At 49.3% G+C, this 18,014-nt stretch overlaps 1 pseudogene; it reads left to right on the forward strand.

Moving 5' to 3' along the window:
• The first annotated feature begins 9,544 nt into the window (after nucleotides 1-9,544).
• Nucleotides 9,545-10,038, forward strand: LOC112299592 (protein tyrosine phosphatase type IVA 1 pseudogene; annotated as a pseudogene).
• The last annotated feature ends 7,976 nt before the right edge of the window (nucleotides 10,039-18,014 follow it).

Raw genomic sequence — 18,014 nt, forward strand, 5'->3', positions numbered from 1 at the left:
ATGCTAAGCCAGCACTTCCCCACATTATTTACCTTAATCCCTTCTCCCCACCCATTATCCAGGGAGTTGGTCCTGTATTCTCCGTGTTCTTCACGTGGGGTAAGGGAGTGGCAACCTCCAGAGCTTAACAGGCTCGCACCAGGGGAAGCTAGTCCCCGCACACCAAAGCCGTGGTTTGTTGCCCCTCACCTGAAGAATAAGCGCTTCCAAATAATGGAACCAGTCTCACCTCAAAATGGTCTAGAGTCGTTAAAAAAGTTGTGACTGAGAGATGTGTACAGTACCTTCACTCGGTATCAGAAAAGCAGGTACACTACCCAAATATGGGCCCATTAAAAAAGGGGAATCTGTAGCATGAGTGACAGATTTGGGGGCCTAGGCACCAATGTGTTAGTGGTTCTTATCTCTGGTGGTGAGGATTAAAAAAAATTCTCCTTTCTACTCATGTTTACTTTCTAAGTTTTTCAATCATTTGTGTACTGCTTTTCCAAAAAGAAAATTCACTTTTATTCTGATAGGAATCATAGCTCTCCTTTGTTAAATATGTTTTCTGTCCTTCCACAACTCTCGAAGGAGGTATTGCCTCCTCTTTACAGATAAGGATTCTGGATTCAGTCCCAGGCCTGTCTGATTCCATGGCCACCCTGCCTCTGTGACAGGCCAGGTGACAGGCTGGGAGACCTCTGCTCAGTTGTGACCAAGCCCAGGAACTAACACCAGACATGCAGGCAGCAGAGAGAAACATCTGTCGCAGATGCTGGTCCTAACTTGAATCCCAGGGGTTCCTGGGAGACAGAATGCATTTTCATAGAACTGAGTGATCCCAAAGTCACCCTGTGTTTAGCCCTGGGTACAAACATGCAGAAATTTCAGGAAAGCTCTGGGATTCACATTATGCTTTTAGCTCAGTTGGTACTACTTAACAGGGACTCACGGTGCCCAGCATCTCAAGGGCAAGGAAGATGGAAGGGGCCTCGTGTGGGAGGCACACTTAAGTATCTTAGAATTTCCTCTGAAATTGTGACTGTGTGTGATAAGATAAAATAATCAGTCTTTCTGACTCCAACGTGTTTGAGTCTGCCCAGTTCCCAAGCATGCAGTAACTTCTGCTTGATCCTGTAGGTATGCTCATCACCAAGGAATCTAACCTCCAGCCTAGGAATTCCTGAGACAATCTGCCTGTTTAATACTACCTCCCCAAGGAGAAAAGGAAGGTAGTACAAAACCGGTGATTGTTTATTAAAAGATTTAGACTAGAAGAATCTCATGTCTGGGATGATGGCAGCCAGGGGTTTTGACAATAGCAGAGAAGTTTCACCATTCCTCGTGGACCCTTCCTGACGTCCAGGTGTCAGTGGTCATCAATCGCCTCCTGACCTCCCCTCTCCCTCTCCCATTTCCCCTCTTCCCCTAACATAAAAGAAGCCTAAATTCTGTACCTTCTCAAGATGGTTCTTTAGGATGCCAGTATGCCACCTTCTTGGCTTGTTGGCTTTTCCGTTAAAGTCAGTTTCCTTGCCCCAGCTCCTTGTTGGGCAACTTATTGGCAGCAAGCAGTTCAAGCTCTCACTCAATTACAACTTCGTTCAACCCACTGTAGCTCTTTCAGACCCAGAATCCCTCTGAACTGGGAGCAGTTCTGCAGTGGGAACAGATGCGTCTTCGTGTGTCACCTGCTCTGCTGGTGGGATGTTAGTCCGGATGTGGCTCCTGCTCTTTTTGCTCGTTCTGCCCTTGCTCCCTTACCCACCACCCCATCGTTCTGAGTTAGGAAATCGTGTGTCTGGGTGCCTTTGTGCGTCAGTACAGCGTGGGGCGAAAGCTGGTTTACAGATGGGAGCACAAAACACACAGAGTTCATTCTTGTGTTATTATTTATTAGTATTGTCTCATTTTCCATATGAACAACTGTAAACCTACTATTGCCCCACCCTATATAAAAGGGCAATTTGTGACCATAAACTTGGGCAAGTTGCATTTTTCAAAACCTTAAGGGAAAAAAAAAGCCATCTTGGATGCAGGTGAGAAATCTCCGCCAGGACACGGTATCCTCGGTGCGCTGCTTCAGTTTCCTTCTGGAACCTCAGATACTGAAAATAAGTACATCCTGGAGTACAATGGGCACATCTCTAGTGAGGTCTCTTTTCTAAAAAATATATTTTATTGATTATGCTATTACGGTCATTTCATTCCCCTCTCATCCCCCTCCGTCCTGCACACCCTCTCCCACCCACATTCCCCCCCACTTAGTTCCTGTCCATGGGTCATACATATAAATTCTTTGGCCTCCACATTTCCTATACTATTCTTAACCTCCCCTTATTTTCTACCTACCATTTATGCTTGTTATTCCCTGTGCCTTTTCCCCCATTCCTCCCGCCCCTTCCCCACTGATAACCCTCCATGTGATCGCCAGTTCTGTGATTCTGTTTCTGTTCTAGTTATTTGCTTAGTTCATTTTTGTTTTTGTTTTTGTTTTAGGTTCGGTTGTTGATAGTTGTGAGTTTGTGGTCATTTTACTGTTCATGGTTTTTGATCTTCTTCTTTTTCTTAGATAAGTCCCTTTAACATTTCATATAATAAGGGCTTGGTGATGATGAACTCTTTTAACTTGACCTTATCTGGGAAGCACTTTATCTGTCCTTCTATTATAAATGGTAGCTTTGCTGGATAGAGTAATCTTGGAGGTAGGTCCTTGCTTTTCACGACTTTGAATACTTCTTTCCAGCCCCTTCTTGCCTGTAAGGTCTCTTTTGAGAAATCAGCTGATAGTCTTATGGGAACTCCTTTGTAGATAACTGTCTCCTTTTCTCTTGCTTTTAAGATTCTCTCCTTATTTTTAATCTTGGGTAATGTAATTATGATGTGCCTTGGTGTGTGCTTCCTTGGGTCCAACTTCTTTGGGACTCTCTGGGCTTCCTGGACTTCCTGGAAGTCTATTTCTGTTGTCAGATTGGGGAAGTTCTCCTTCATTATTTGTTCAAATAAGTTTTCAATTTCTTGCTCTTCCTCTTCTCCTTCTGGCACCCTATGATTCAGATGTTGGAACATTTAAGGTTGTGCTGGAGGTTCCTAAGCCTCTTCTCATTTTTTTGAACTCTTATTTATTCTGTTCTGGTTGAATGCTTATTTCTTGCTTCTAGTTCAAACCATTGATTTGAGTCCCAGTTTCTTTCCTGTCACTGTTGGTTCCCTGTACATTTTCCTTTATTTCACTTTCCATAGCCTTCACTTTTTCCTCTAATTTGCGACCACACTCAACCAATTCTGTGAGCATCCTAATTACCAGTGTTTCTAACTGTGCATCTGATAGGTTGGCTATCTCTTCTCACTTAGTTGTATTTTTTTCTGAAGCTTTGATCTGTTCTTTCATTTGGGCCTTTGTTGAGGGGTTTGTTTGTTTATTTGTTTGTTCAACTCACCTGTTACGTAGTAAGGGCGGATTCTTAGGTATTCACCAGGGCGGGGCAACACACATGGCTCTGTTGTGGCACTGTATGTGGGGGAGGGGTCCGAGAGGGAACAGCGCCACTTGTTCAGCTCTCCGCTGGCTTTCAGTCACTTCCCCTGCTACCCACAAGCAAATTGGGCCCTCCTGGTGCTGATTCCAGGGTAGGTGAGTTTGTGTGCATTCTAGGACCCTGTGGGTCTCTCCAACAAACTCTCCTGTGAGGCTGGGAGTTTCTCCTGCTGCTTCAACCCCCACAAGTTTTTACAGTCAGAGGTTTTGAGGCTTTATTTCCCTATGCTGGAACTCTAAGTTGTGCGGTCTGTCTTGCTCCCCAGTTGTTTCTCCTGGTTTATCTGCACACAAATGTGGGACTACCTGGTCTGCCGCTGCCTCCTTGCCAGGAGTCCTCTCCGTCTGGTTGCTTGTCTCCACCCCTCCCACCTGTCTGGATGAATGTTTTTTCTTTAACTCCTTGGTTGTCAGACTTCCATACAGTTTGATTTTCTGGCAGTTCTGGTTGTTTTTTGTTTTTAAATTTGTTGTTGTCTTTTTTTGGTTGTGCAAGGAGGCACAGTGTGTCTACCTATGCCTCCATCTTGGCCGGAAGTTCTCTAGTGAGATCTCTTTACCTAAAACAGCATTCGACAGCATTAATATTTATGGAGACTTTGTGAGGCAGCAGGCCTACGGTTTACCTATATTACAGTATTTGACTTTCCCAACAATCCCACGAGGTGAGTATTAACATGCTCTTTTAACAAGGGAAACTCTGAGAGGTGACACTGCTTGCCTAGGTCACAGCTGATTAGTGACAGGGAGGGGTTTCAGATCTCGATCTGGTTGTCCTCAAAACCTGTGGTTTTAAAACTTCTGCTGCTCAGCCTCCAGAAGGTTAAGGTCAGACAAAACTAACATTCCCCTGTCCCTTTCACTTCCTGACATGCAAATGTCCCAGCATGAAACTCTCATGAATGGCAAGGGGTATGTCAGAGTGCCAGCCTCCTCTTTGGACAGAATTACTAGGTGGAAGCAGTGGTGCTGGTAAAAGTTTCTCAGGGAGCCTCCCTTAACTCCAACGTTGCTTTGTTTCCAATCCCCAGATAAATCTCCCCAGTAACACTCAATCACTATTTCATAGAAATCAACTTTGTGCCTTTAATATCTCTTTCCTGATTATATCTTTAGGGCCTTGCACATAGCAGGTACTCAGTGAAGAGTGAGTAACAGACCTTCAATGTCTGGGGCTCAGCTGAACATAAGTCCAGATGCCCAAAACAATCAGCCACTCACTAAATGTCTACGGAGCTGAACTTGGCATGTGACTCAGCGTTAAAAGACCTCAGTATCTCTTCTGAAAGTGTAACTTCACGGTCATGCCTCTAACTACAGGTGGGTGTTTATAGTCACGCTTCTTGCATTGACCCTAAAAATAACATGTGTAAAACCACCTTACTGTATGAAGATTCACAGCCTCTTCCTCTCCTGCCTAGGCCAGCAAAGGGTCCAGCAAAGTTGGATCAATGGACATTGGAAAGGGCAGGAGAGGAGGAAAAAGCCAAGAGCTAACTGGGGCTTGGGCACTTGAAGAAGGAAGGAGCAAGTTTAGGCTGTTGTGAATATGAGCTGTATGTAGAAAGAGGTGGAGAAAATGGATTTTAAAATGTTTTGCTTGGTATTAGGACTGGAATCCATTTGGGTATTTGTTCAAGAGTCTAAAGATTTTAAGTGATTGAAACTATTGTTGTTTTGAGGGCTGTCTTTCTTGCCATTGTTTTAGAGCACATGTTGGAGGGAGGCAGGTCCCAATACGAGAACAAGAAGGCCCATTTTGATATCTAGCAAGGACAAAAACCCCAAACTGGATGAAGCACAAAAAGGAACTCTAGTCTCACCAGACTGGAAAACTAAAGGTTGGTTGTGGCTATGAAACAGCTCCAATAGAAAAAAGATTCTGATTGGCCAGTCTTGGGTCACATGCCATTCCTTGAACCAATCAGTGTGGTCAGAGAGACTGGAATATTCTAATTGGCCAGTCTGGGTAGTATGCCCTCCCCTGGGGTTGGAGGAGTGAATGGAGCATCCTGATTACAACCCCTCCAAAATCTGGAGCAGAAAAAGGGGTGTTCCCCAGAGGGGATGCTGCTGAGACAAACAGCTCAAGTCCACTACAGAAGGTTAACTTATGAGGGGCGCCCCAAGATCATCCACACCAGCTTCTTACCCTGAGAGTCTCCCCTCTCCAACATCCTGGGAAGAGGGGATGAGGATGCTGCTTGGAATCCTCCAGTGATGAGTTCCCAATACACTTTGGGGCTCCCCATTCTGTTTCTGAACAATTCTAGTTAGAAACATCTCCATTAAATTGACCTACCTTCTTGTATCTTCCCTCAATCTTTTAGCTCTTCCTGTAGGGGCCTCACAGAATAAAACAAGGCCCTGCTCTCCATGTGAACCTTTCAAATGTTAAGATTTCTGGAGACTTCTTATCTGATGGTAAAGGGGCGACAGACAGTTTCTTGGGGATAAACACAGCAGGCTGGAAATTAAGTGGCTTGAGTTCCAGCCCTCACTCCGCTTCTCATGCAGAGTAATGGCCACTCTGGGAGAAGGTGTACACTGTTTTCATTCAACAGATGAGGATACACTGCCCTCCATTCACGTATGTTCAAATCCTAACTCTCAAAGTGATGGTTTTTTGAGGTGGGACCTCTTGGGGGGTAATAAGGTCATAAGGGTGGAGCGCTCATGGATGGGATTAGTGCCCCAGTAAGAAAAGACAAGACAGAGATCATTTTTCTTTCGGGTACGTGGTGAACAAGGGGAAGACATCTGCCATGTGCAAACCAGGAAGAGGGTTCTCAGCAGGAACAGAATCAGCTCACACCTTGATCATGGACTTCCCAACCTCCAGAACTGTGAGACATAAATGTTAAGTCATCCTGTCTATGGTATTCTGTTACAGCAGCCTGAACTAAGACGGATACTGATGTAAAGGGGCATGCCCAAGGTCACACAATTGGAAATAGGGAAGCTGGAATTTGCAGCCAATACATCCAAAGCTTTTATTCTTTACCACTTTATGGCCTTGAACCAGTTATGTCCTTCCCCTGGGCCTCAGTTTTCTCCTCTGTAACTTGGGAACTGTAGTTTGCATTGGAACCACCTGGAGGGTGGGCTGTTAAAACACAGATTGCTGAGGCTCATTCCCAGAGTCCCTGCTTCAGTGTTTCTGGGGTGAGGTCTGAGGACTTGCAGCTTACAAGTTCCCAGGTGCTGGTGCTCTGGGTTCCACACTTCGAGAATCACAGTAGTAGTGGATGATTCCAACTCTAACATTACCTTTGCATTCAGCTTGGGCTCAGGCCTTTATTCAATGGGGTGTGCTCCCCAGTAAAGTTAATTCAAGGGAAATTCAAGATGCAGGGCAACAGATAGGGATAACGAGGAGCAGTAGAGGCCCAGCCAGGTTTGAAGGGAACAGAAAGGACCGGGCTGAGTCATACAGATGTCCTAGTTACAGTAATCCACTTGTTGAGTACCTGCTGTGTGCTAACTGCATTCACTATTTTATCTAATTGTCACAGCCATTCTGTCAGGTAAGTGTCAGTACTCATGTTTTGCCAATGGGAAACTGAGGTTCAGAGAGGGTGAGAAATGGAGCGACTATAGTACAGCTGCTCTGGAAAACTGGAGGTTCCTCAGAAACTTAGACATCAAGTTACCATGTGGCTCAGCAATTCCACTCCTAGGAATGTATCCGAGAGAACTGAAAACACGTCCACTTGAAAACTGCACCTGAATGTTCCTTACAGCATTATTTATTACAGTCAAGAAGTGGAAGCAGCTTGCCTTGGCCAGATGGCTCATTTGGTTGGAGCATTGTCCCGTACACCAAAAAGGCTATGGGTTCGATTCCCAGTCCGGGCACATACCTAGGTTATGGGTTCGATTCATAGGTCAGGGTGCCTACGGGAGGCAACTGATCGATATCTCTCTCTCAAATCAATAAGCATATCCTCAGGTGAGGATTTAAAAAAAGGTGGAAGGAGCCCCGCTTTCCCCCAACTGGTGAATGGATAAACAAAATGTGGTGCATCCATGCAGTGGAACAATGTTCAGCAACAAGTTCAGCAATAAAAGGAATGAAGTACGGATACTTGCCGCAGCGCGGATGAACTTGGAAAACATTATATTAAGTGAAAGAAGCCCGTCACAAAAGACCACAGATTGTACGATTCCGTTTATAGGAAGGGTCCGAAATGTGCACATCTGCAGACATTAAGTGTGCTGCGGTTGCCAGGGGCTGGGGGGGGGGCGGGGGAAGGAAGTGTAGGTGTGACTGCTAGTGGGTACGGGGTTTCTTTCCCAGGTGATGAAAATGTTCTGGAATTAGATAGTGATGATAGTTGCATGACTCTGTGAATATATTAAGCACTGTACACGTCTAAAGAGCCACTTTTATGGTGAGTAGATTTTATCTAAATTAAGAGGAATTGGGAGGAAATTCCTAAGAGCACAAAGAGAGACAGGTGGGGCTGGGACTTGAACCCAGGAGCACAGCAGCCTGGAAAGAGCCCAAAGTGAAGACCTTCCTTAGCTCTGCCCTTAATGTTGCTCAAGCCCCCTCCTTCCCCTCTGGCCTCAGCTTCCCCTGCTGCTCTTTGGGCCCTGCCCTTAGGATACGGGTGGGGGAGCAAGGAGGCGGGAGCCCTGAGAAGAGGAGAGGCGAGGCTGTCGTCAGCCAAGAACCACCTCTCCCTTTCCGGTAGGAACAGCCAGGCGCTTTCCAAACCTGCCTCTGTCTGCTTCTTTCAGGCCTGGGAAGGCACTTGACAGCGGTTCCCAGGTATGCTGGCCGCAGGGCATGCAGGGGCAAACACCTACGTGCCAAGACCCTGAGACTTGGCCCAGGGCCCGAAGGCCCGCCCGCTACTTCTGGGAAAGCGGAGGGGGCGGTGCGCGAACCTGCGACTGGCGGCCTCTGTTGCCCGCTGCAGTTTTCCATCTCAGTGGCATCCTGCGTTCCTTTTGGCCTGTCCTTGTCCTCCTGGGCCTGTGCACTACATCGCTCTGGGGGGCTCCTCCTGCCCTCCCTCCCCCTCTCCTTTCTTTTTATTCTTTCTCTTTAATAGCAGATTCACCATACAGCCCCCATTATTTTTCCCGCCCCCCACCCCACCCCGTAACTGTCATTCGTTCGGGGGTGATTTTTCCAACCCTTTTTGTGGGGGGGGGCACAGAAGATATGTGACACTATGTGTCTCTCAGTGTGGTTCTTACATAAACTGTTTCCCACGCTATCATTCTGTAACCTGCTGCTGGCATTTTCCACTCAACAAAACTCCGTGGAAAGCTTTCCACATCCCTTCGGTTCAGATGGGCCCTGTTTTATTTAACCACTCTGCGTTGATGGGTATTTAGAAGGGTTTAACATTTTCGCGATGACAGCAGCGCCGCAGTGATCGCCCGCGTCCACCACGTGCACGGCCCGGGTGGGTCCGGGGCAGACAACGCGGAGACGGGCTCGCCGGTCACGGGGCGCGTGCATCAGAACACAGACGTTACAGGCCGCGAACGCCGCCGCCTCGGGACCGGCCGTAAGATTAAGACACAATCTTCAATGAGTAAACACATCCCTCAGCTGTGTGGCCTTCCTGGTCACACGTGTGTGGAGTTTCTGAAGGGCAGCGGAGATGACTGCCAGGCACTGCGCGACCTCTACGCAGACCAGTGAACAGTAGACCAGTGAACGGTAGGAATGCATGGCTCCTCCACCACGAAGCCCCGGTTAGAGCGGTTCACCCGGACACAGAAGCGTTGAATTGAAATCTGCAGAGCGCTGTGCAAGAGATCTGACCGGGCTGGGAAATCCTCAGTGCACTTCCTTTCTGCTGCCTCAGTGTTCCCGGACTGAAGAATTGCTGCTTCCTCTTAGGAGGTTCATTCCACTTCCCATCACTCCCAACGCCATACTCAGAGCACTGAGAATTTCAAGTGGAGCGGACCGAAGTAGACTCAGGTCTCTACATCATTTCTGTATTCAATTTTTAACTTCTTTCATACCCCCACTGAACATTTTTTAACCAAATTAACATGGCTCGAATGAACCGCCCAGCTCCTGTGGAAGTCACACGCAAGAACATGAGATTTCTTCTTACATGCAACCCAACCACAGCGACCTTAAACAAACTCATAGAGGAACTTAAGAAATGCGGAGTTATCATCACAAGAGTATGCGAAGTGACTTATGACACCACTCTCGTGGAGAAAGGAAGGCACCCAGGTTCTCGACGGGCCTTCTGGCGATGGTGCGCCACCGGCCAAGCAGATCGTTGGTGACTGGCTGAGTCTCGGGAAAACTGGGTTTCGTGGAGGCCCTGGTTGTTGTTCGCCGTGTTGCAGGCCTTGGCAGCGCTGCGGTGCTCGTTGCCCTAGCACTAACTGCAGGTGGAATGAAATATGAAGACAAAAAGCGGCGTGGAGCTGTTAACGGCAAGCAACTTGTGTGTTTGGAGAAGTCGCGTGCTGAAATGCGGCCGCGCTTCAGAGGCTCCGGTGGTCACAGAAGCAGCTGTTGCATTCAGTAAAGCGGGTGCCTGATGCCATGGCCCCGGAAGTGGGACTTGAAATGGGACCCGATTTGTCCTTCATATTAGCCAACATATTGGCGTAGTGAATGTCTAATGAAGCTTCCACAGGAGTATGGAAAGCAGCTTTACCAGGCCATGAGCTTGACAGAATTGCAGCCTCTATGTTTGGGTTTCGGTCCCCCTATTTGGACACTTAGCAAAAGATTCTCACTGTTCAGCTTTCAAACGTGCTTAGCATTTGTGCCCAGTGACTTTTCCTGAAATCGTGCAGTATTCAGTTATCTCTTTATATCTATTCCCATGCCAGAATCCTATCAATATATAAGAGATTCAGAAAGATTAGGTGCCAAAATGTCCAGCACAATCTCTGTGTATTTTTAGTAGCACACAGACCTAAAATCCCAGGACCTATGAACACTCTGGACCTTATGTGGTTTATGCCTTCGGTCATTCCAAACAGAGAAAGTAGGGCCCGTGTGGTTATTTGCCTGCTCGCTTTATGTTTGCACCTCCCCCATTCGTACGAGTACACATCAGGTTTGCTCAACATTTTTATTTTTATACCAAGTCTTAGTGATTATGTAATGTCTTTCTATGAATCTCATTTCGTGCTGTTATGGAAGGCCTCCATTTTGAAAATCGACGTCATAAATAAGCACGAGTCTTTAATGTCTGCAGACAAAGTCTTAGTTAATTTTAATGTTCGCACTTGGCGTGCAACCTACAGGGAAGGCCTGAGAAAAGACTGGGAGGGGCTATTAAGTACTTGTAGTGAAATACTGCCTTTGTCTTGTGTGGAACATGTAGAATATGCTCTTTAGTAAATACTTTTTAAAGGTACAGGTAGAGATGCTTTGTTGTAGCTAAAACAATTCTTAATCATAGAAATTCTTAAATTCTTACATTTCTTTTCATACATTCTGAAGTTGTTTACCAACTTATTTTTGTTTGAAGTGTGATTTTTTTTTTTACTTCCCACCCTCTCTTGCAAAGCAGAAGACGTGGGTTGGTGCTAATGAGTTGAACAGACATCTCATATTTTATATGCCTTTTGAGCTGTGTAACTTAATATTTGGGTACTTGGTAATTTGTTTTATTATGTAATTGATAAAATGGTGGTGTGTATTAATGTTAGTTCAACCGTATATTTACACTCTCTGGGAATGTGTGGTTATAGTTCTGTGGGAGAAATAATTTGTTAGTGTTCAGCAGCTTGTAACAAATCCAGTGCAAAAGCTTAAACATCTAAATAAATGATGAAATGCATTTATCATAAAAAAATAAAGACGGATATTACAAATTGCTCTCCGCGGTGGCTGGACCAATCTAATTCCCACCAGTAGTATACCTGAGTATATCTTTTCCTCCACACCCTTAGCAAACGTCGATCCTGTCACACTTATTATTATTATTTTTCTGCCAATAGCATTTTTCTCACTGTTGTGTTGATTTGCAGGGAGTTTCCTGGAAGTTGAGGGTGCGGGCATGGAGGAAGAACTCAGGAACTGGGGTTAGGTGGTGTGAACACTAAACCCACTCTGCCACCAGCTGCTGTGTGTCCTTGGGCACATTTAGTCGCCTCTCTGGCCCTGGGCCCCCTCATATACATGCTCTCTCTGCAGCCTCTGTTCCTCTCTGCCTGAGAATCTTGGTCATGAGCTTTCTTTGGGGTTCCCTGTTTCCTTGTCTCTGAGATCTAAGGTTTCTCAGTCCCTGAGGGGCCCTTCCTTCCTGCTCTGCCCCCTGCAGGACTCCGAAGTGCCTGGGTGAGCCGTGGTGTCCCGACTCAGCTCACCCACTGCTCCCTGAATGTTTTCCAAGGGACAGGGTGACATCGGACAACTCACAGTGGGGGGCCTGGGGGGCACCAGATGGAAAGGACTTTAATATTTTTTTCCTTTATAAAACTTTAGAAAAGCGAAATGTGCTCAGTATAGAAGTTTGGAAAATAGAAAATTATAAAGAAAACAAAAATAAAACATATCCTACTCCCCAGAGAGAATCATTGCTGCCCATGTGTGTGTCTGTCTTTGGTGGACGGGTACATAGACAGTACTTTTATGAGCATTTTTTGTACTAATTTTTCACTAAGCATTATATCATGAACATGTCATTTAAAATCTTTTTTGAAATCTTGATTTTTAAATGAGTGCTTTCAGGAAAGCTGTACCAATTTGGTTTCCCTTGAGGTGTGGATGGGTACGCTCTGAAAGTGGCATGGCCCTCACCTACCTGGACACTCTTTGGTCTCTGACGGATGGAAGATGCAGGCTGAGAGGCAGCTCCTTTAAGAGGTGGTCAGAGCGTTCCCAGTTACCCAGTTCCACTTAAAGCCCACCCCTCACGCAAAAGCTTTCTTAGATCATCCGTTGCGTTTCATAAGAGTGAACACCAGAGGGCACCACACACCAGAGAAAAGTGACTGACTGTGAGACCTTTCATTGAACCAAGACGTTTCCTGGTCTCTCTAAGGAAATGTTCTCTTTCGGCTTCCTTGACATCTCCCTTACCTGACCTCTTGCAGCCTCTGGGGCGGGGGGAGTGGGGGAACCTTCAGATGTGCCGGCAGGGAGCTCTGGGAGTCAGAGGGGCATGTCTGGGAGGGCCAAGGCAGTGCGCAGCACAGTGGTAAGAGCCCTGGATGCAGCTTCCCCTCGGTATGCCTTTGGGCCAGTTACATCACTGTTCTGAGCCTCAATGTTTCTTATCTGTCAAATTGGGGGTGACGATTCCCTGCCCCTCTTTACTGTGTGTGCATGATTTACGCAAAAGTACTTTGAAAACCACGCTGACCTGTGGGCTCTGCCCGCAGAGTGGACAGTAGAGTGTAAGCAGGGGTGTCCAGCCCGTGGGCTGCATGCCACCCAGGACAGCTATGAGTGCGCCTGACACACACTCGTAAATTTACTTAAAACCTCTTTTTTGCTCATCACTTTTCATTAGTGTTTGTGTGTTTAATGTGTGGCTCAGGACAAGTCTTCCCCCAGTGTGGCCCAGAGGCGCCGAAATGTTGGACACCCCTGGGAGCGTCGGGTGCAAGTAGCAAGCGGGGCTGGCTAGGCGGTGGCAGCTGTGGGGGTGATGGGCAGTAGTTGGACTCGGGATATATTTGGAAGGTAGAACCCATGAGCCTTGTTGAAACCTTGCGTGTGAGGTGTCAGAGGAACAGGGGTCAAGGAGGATACCAAGGCTTTGGCGTGAGCCCATGGGGATCAGTGGCGCCTGGTGCTTCGTGGGGAAGAGGGCAGGAGGATGGCTGGAGAGGTGTTGTCACATCTGGACACGAGAAGTTGGAGGTGCTGTTCAGGTCACTGAGTGAGTGAAGACAGAAGTCAGAAGACTGAGCTTGATCCTTTTCCTGGGGGGACCATACAGCACCCCCTAGAGCAGGGGTGTCAGACTCATGCCCCCCGGGGCCACAGCAGCCTCGCGGTGGCCTTCAAAGGGCCGAATGTAACTTAGGACTGTATAAATGTAACTACTCCTGAACTAGGGGCAAGGAGTGTGGCTCTGCCGCCGGGTAGAAACAAGGTGCGGGGCTGGATAAAGCAAGGAAGAGGGCGGGATTCGGCCCGCGGGCCTTGTGTCTGCCACCTGTGCACTAGATAGTAGGCTGGACTAGGTCACAGAGGGGAACGTGCCGGGCGTGCACGCTGATGACCTTCCAGCGGCCCTGGAAGGCACCATTAGTTCATCACGGCACTCAGGATCCTTCTCAACCCAAACCTCTCGGCAGCCACCACCAACCACCTGCCATGACACAAAGGTGAAAACTCTCCAGCATCCTTCGACCCAGCGGATGCCTGAGAGTTAAAACCACGGGCCTCTGAGTCAGAGAGACCTGGGCTGGAAAGCTAATCTCGCTACAAACTAATCTGAGACCTCAGAAAAAAGAATTTATCCTCATTGTCTCACCTGAAAAATTGGTTTAATAATAGCTCCTATCTCATAGGGTCATTTGTGAAGATTAAATGAAATGATCCAAGAAAAGTATGTAGCACAGTGCCTGGGACACAGCATGTTCTTTATAAAAGCGGCAGCAGCACCAATAGTGTCACTCCAGCTGGAACGTTCTAGAACTTATCCCCCTTGCTTGCTGTTTCTGACCTCTAGGACAGACATTCTAATGCTAGGGCTGTCCAGCAGGAGGCACTGTTGACATTACTACATCTTTATCGCCCACAGAGATTCAGGAAGTGGAGAGCAGTTTTCCCTGGACGGCATCCTCCCAGGACTGTCCTGGCAGCCACCTAGACCCTTTTATCCTGGTACAATAACTGAGCTCTTGGCTCCTCCCGAACAACAGCGTCTCAGCTTTCTTCACTGGGTCTGGGCCTACTTCTCAGATACAGTTCCTGGCCTCCTGCTATAGACTCAAGCCAAGCCACTGAAGCTGGCAAAGCAGACCTCCTGGTCAATCTCTCCCTCTTGCCCAGCCTCCCAGCCGCTGCCAATTTCCCTAAAGGAGCGGGCACGTGTCTGCGGCCTTCCCTCTGCACGTGGTGCCCATTTGGAATACGTGTCTCTTCCTCCTTGCCTCTGTAGACGCCCTCTTCCCAGTTCCTCCTCTTCCCAGCAGGGAAGGGCTGGAGGTGGGTTGCACTAACCCCCCTGTGCAGACGGAACGAAAGGGCAGCACATGCTCCCCAGTGCGCCCACGCTCTGGGCACGGGCAAGCTAAGGGAAACCAGAACCCGGGTCTCCCCAGCCTCAGGTGTGGCTGAGTCACCCGCCTTGCAGACCTCAGTCTTGTTCAGACCCTGGCCTTCATTCCGCGTTGAGCCCCTGTGATTTTCCACGCACTGTGCCCAGCGCTGGGCCCTACTGAGACGGAGGGAGACCCCAGGCTGGGCCACAAGGCGCACACCCCTGGAGGGCAAGACAGTGCCCAAGTGGGTGGGGATGGTGTAGGGCTAACATGGAAGGATGGGTAAGCAGGATGCTGGTCAGGGGGCGTGCTTCTGGATGCCAGTGGGAACCCTTGAAACCACAGCTTCCCCAAAACCCTTGCTTTTTAAAAAAGGTCCATCTTGGGTCTATTTTTGCCCACAACCGATGTCCCACGTGGATGACTCCCCAGCCTCCATGTTCCTTTCCTGGCCAATATCACCTCTTCCCTGCCTCCACCAGGAGCCCCCCCTGTCCCCCCCGCCCCACTGCTGCTTAGACTAAGATGACCTCATGGGAAAGCTTCCGCTGGGAAACAGTCTCTGAACCACTTCCTTTCTCTCCCAGCCCTCCTGCTCCACCGCCCACCACCCCCTTCCATGGACCCCCTTCCTTCGTCCTCCTTCTTGGTTTGGTATCCGAGGCCTAGAGAACACCTGTCCCCAGCCTTTGTCACTCTCCAGTCACAAGCCCAGTTCGGGGCTCAGGAGATGCCAGGACTTATCACCTGATAAACTGCAGCATGCCTTTGCCACCCACCGTCCCTCCCTCCCGTGTGTGAAATCTGCAATCATTGGCATGTGTTTGTTACACAGAATGCCACCAGGAGGTCATCAGCTGTCACTGGGAACAAACAAGAAAAAGAAACGAAAAGCAGGCTGCTTCTCAGGGCCCTGGCGCCCCAAACCGCAGCGACATACCTCGTGGTTTCCGGTGCACGGCGGCCCGGGTCAGACCGCGCCCTGGCTCGGGGGTGTCACCTGAGTCCGTCGAAGTGGGCGGCAGTTATTATTTAGGTTGATAAAAGTAATTTTTTTCTCACAGAAAAAGCAATGCACTTAGGTAGAGGAAAACTAGGAACTAGAAATTTTAGATACAACGGACAGAAAGCAAAGGTGTGCTTGTTACCCACCTCCCCCACCGGGGCACAGTCCTAGGGAATGCTGTGGGGGGTGTCACCAGACAACACACCTCTCTTTTTTCTGTAACAAAACAAGCTCGCACTGTGCCTATGGCTCAGAACCGCCCTTTCTGTGCAACAATGTATCTCAGGTAAAACCCCCTAACGCTCACGAGCCTTACTCTGTGCCAGGCACTGTGCTAGGCCCTTTGCATGCAGGATCTCGTGTGGTCAGTCCCATGAGGCCGGTGACTTACTGTCTCATTTTACAGATGAGAAAGCCAAGGATCAAGTGCTCTGTTGACCCTAAGAGGTGGTAGGAGGCAGGCAGAGCCCTGGCCTGGGAGGCGGGAGGTTGGGCTCCATCTCGTCTTCTCCCTCATTCAGGCACTGGGGGTCTTTCCTCATCTGAGAAGTGGGAGGGCTGGGCTAGCGTGACCTCCTCCCTCCCCATGTACAGAGGCCACGCCTCCTCTGAGGCTGACAATAATCACTGAGCCTCGTGCCAGGCTGTTCTAAGCACTTCATCTAATCCTCCCCAAACCCTAACGAGGTAGGTTATTTCTATCCCTCCTTACCGATGAGGCCACTGAGGCACAGTGAGCTGAAGTAACTTGCCCATTGTCACTCCATTAGTAAGGGACAGAGCCAAGAGTCAAGCCCAGACTCATCCAGCCCCACGGCCAGCTTTCCGATGCTCCCCACCCGCAGAAGGAAATACATTTCACTTCCCTACTCAGCAAGCACACGCCGATCGGTTATCAACCGGAGTAAAAATGTCATGAGCTAAAAACATATCTGTACTGCGTGTAAAGCTCTGTGATATTGCTTCTTCTAGTCCGTTGGGGAAAAAATTCCTGCTTTAAGCCTCCACATGGATCAGGACCTGTAGTTTGAAAATCATTGTGCGTGCTGTTCCCTCTCTGCCCTGGGGGGGGGAAACCTTTTTAAATGGGTTGGAGGTCTTTCTCATTTGATCTCAGGAAGTGGCCCGCACAGGCCCTGGGAGCCCACTCCAGAGGGGAGGGAGCTAAGGACCAGAGAGGATAGGACAGCTCCTGCTGGGGTCACCCAGAGGGCACTGGATGAGGATGGAGAGACAGGCCGAGGGCAACCTCGGGCACAGCTGGCCTCCTGTGAAGGGAGCTCCAGTCACCACAGCGCCTTTATTGCGCGTCTGCTCTTTGCAGGGTGTCCATGCCTTACAGCACAAGGTTTAGGTCAGTGCATCTTCCCAGCGCCCCAGAAAGTGGGGCGGTAGGAGCCCCCTCTTCCAGCAGAGGCAGCCGAAGCTCATAGACTTGTGCGGCCAGAGCCACATAGCCTGTGAGAAGCCAGGTCTGGTTTGGGTCCCCGCTGCACTCACAGAACCCAGCTTGGGGACCCAAACTGAAACATAACAGGTGCTCAGTACACGTGTCTGTCTGGCTGACCCAGAGCCTCTCCCTCCGCCATTGCTCTGCGTTCCTCACTAGCCCCCTGGCTGGGAAGGGCAGGTCTGGGGCGGGTCTGGGGCAGGGAGGCTTCAGGTAGTGTGGGGCTTGCTGGAGTTCTGCCAGGGCAAGGGTCCCCCCGTGAGTACTCCTTGCTGAGCACTCTCTGCTGAGTTTCGGTTCCACGTCCCTGCACGCTCGCAGTGCCCTGCCCTGTCAGCTGAGAGGGAGGGAGGGAGGGATCCGGACCGCTCCCCAGGGCTGGGTTGGAGGAGCCTGGCCGGCGCCTGTGCTCAGTGGGCCTCTCCCAGCCCTTGTCTCTCCCTGCTCCCCGCTCACCTCTCACTCTGGCTGGGCCCTGGGGCCTCTGGTGGGGCCAGAGAACTCTGCTCCTACCTCCAGCCTGAATCAGGTTCCCACTCCTGGGCCTCCCTTCCTCGGCTCCAGGCACCTGATTCCTGTACCTTTCCACTGAGCAGGTGCTTGGGGTGAGAGGGCTGAGCCTCAGTTCAATCTCAGGCTGAGGTCATGCTTCCCCTGGCGGAGAGGAGCAGATACAGAGCCTTGCAGTCTCTCCTCCTTTCAGGCTGTGCCTCGTCCTTGCCCCAGAGGAAAGGTGAAGGGGCCCTGGAATCCTAAAGCTGGTGTCCCTTCCTTGGACAGAAGGGGGTCTGATGCCCCCAGCAGGAGGAAAGGAGCTGACTCAGGAGACTGTTCTGAAACTGGGATGGGAGGAGGGAAGGAACGAGGGC

This window comes from Desmodus rotundus, chromosome 3 (assembly GCF_022682495.2).
Source record: "Desmodus rotundus isolate HL8 chromosome 3, HLdesRot8A.1, whole genome shotgun sequence".
NCBI lineage: Eukaryota > Metazoa > Chordata > Mammalia > Chiroptera > Phyllostomidae > Desmodus > Desmodus rotundus.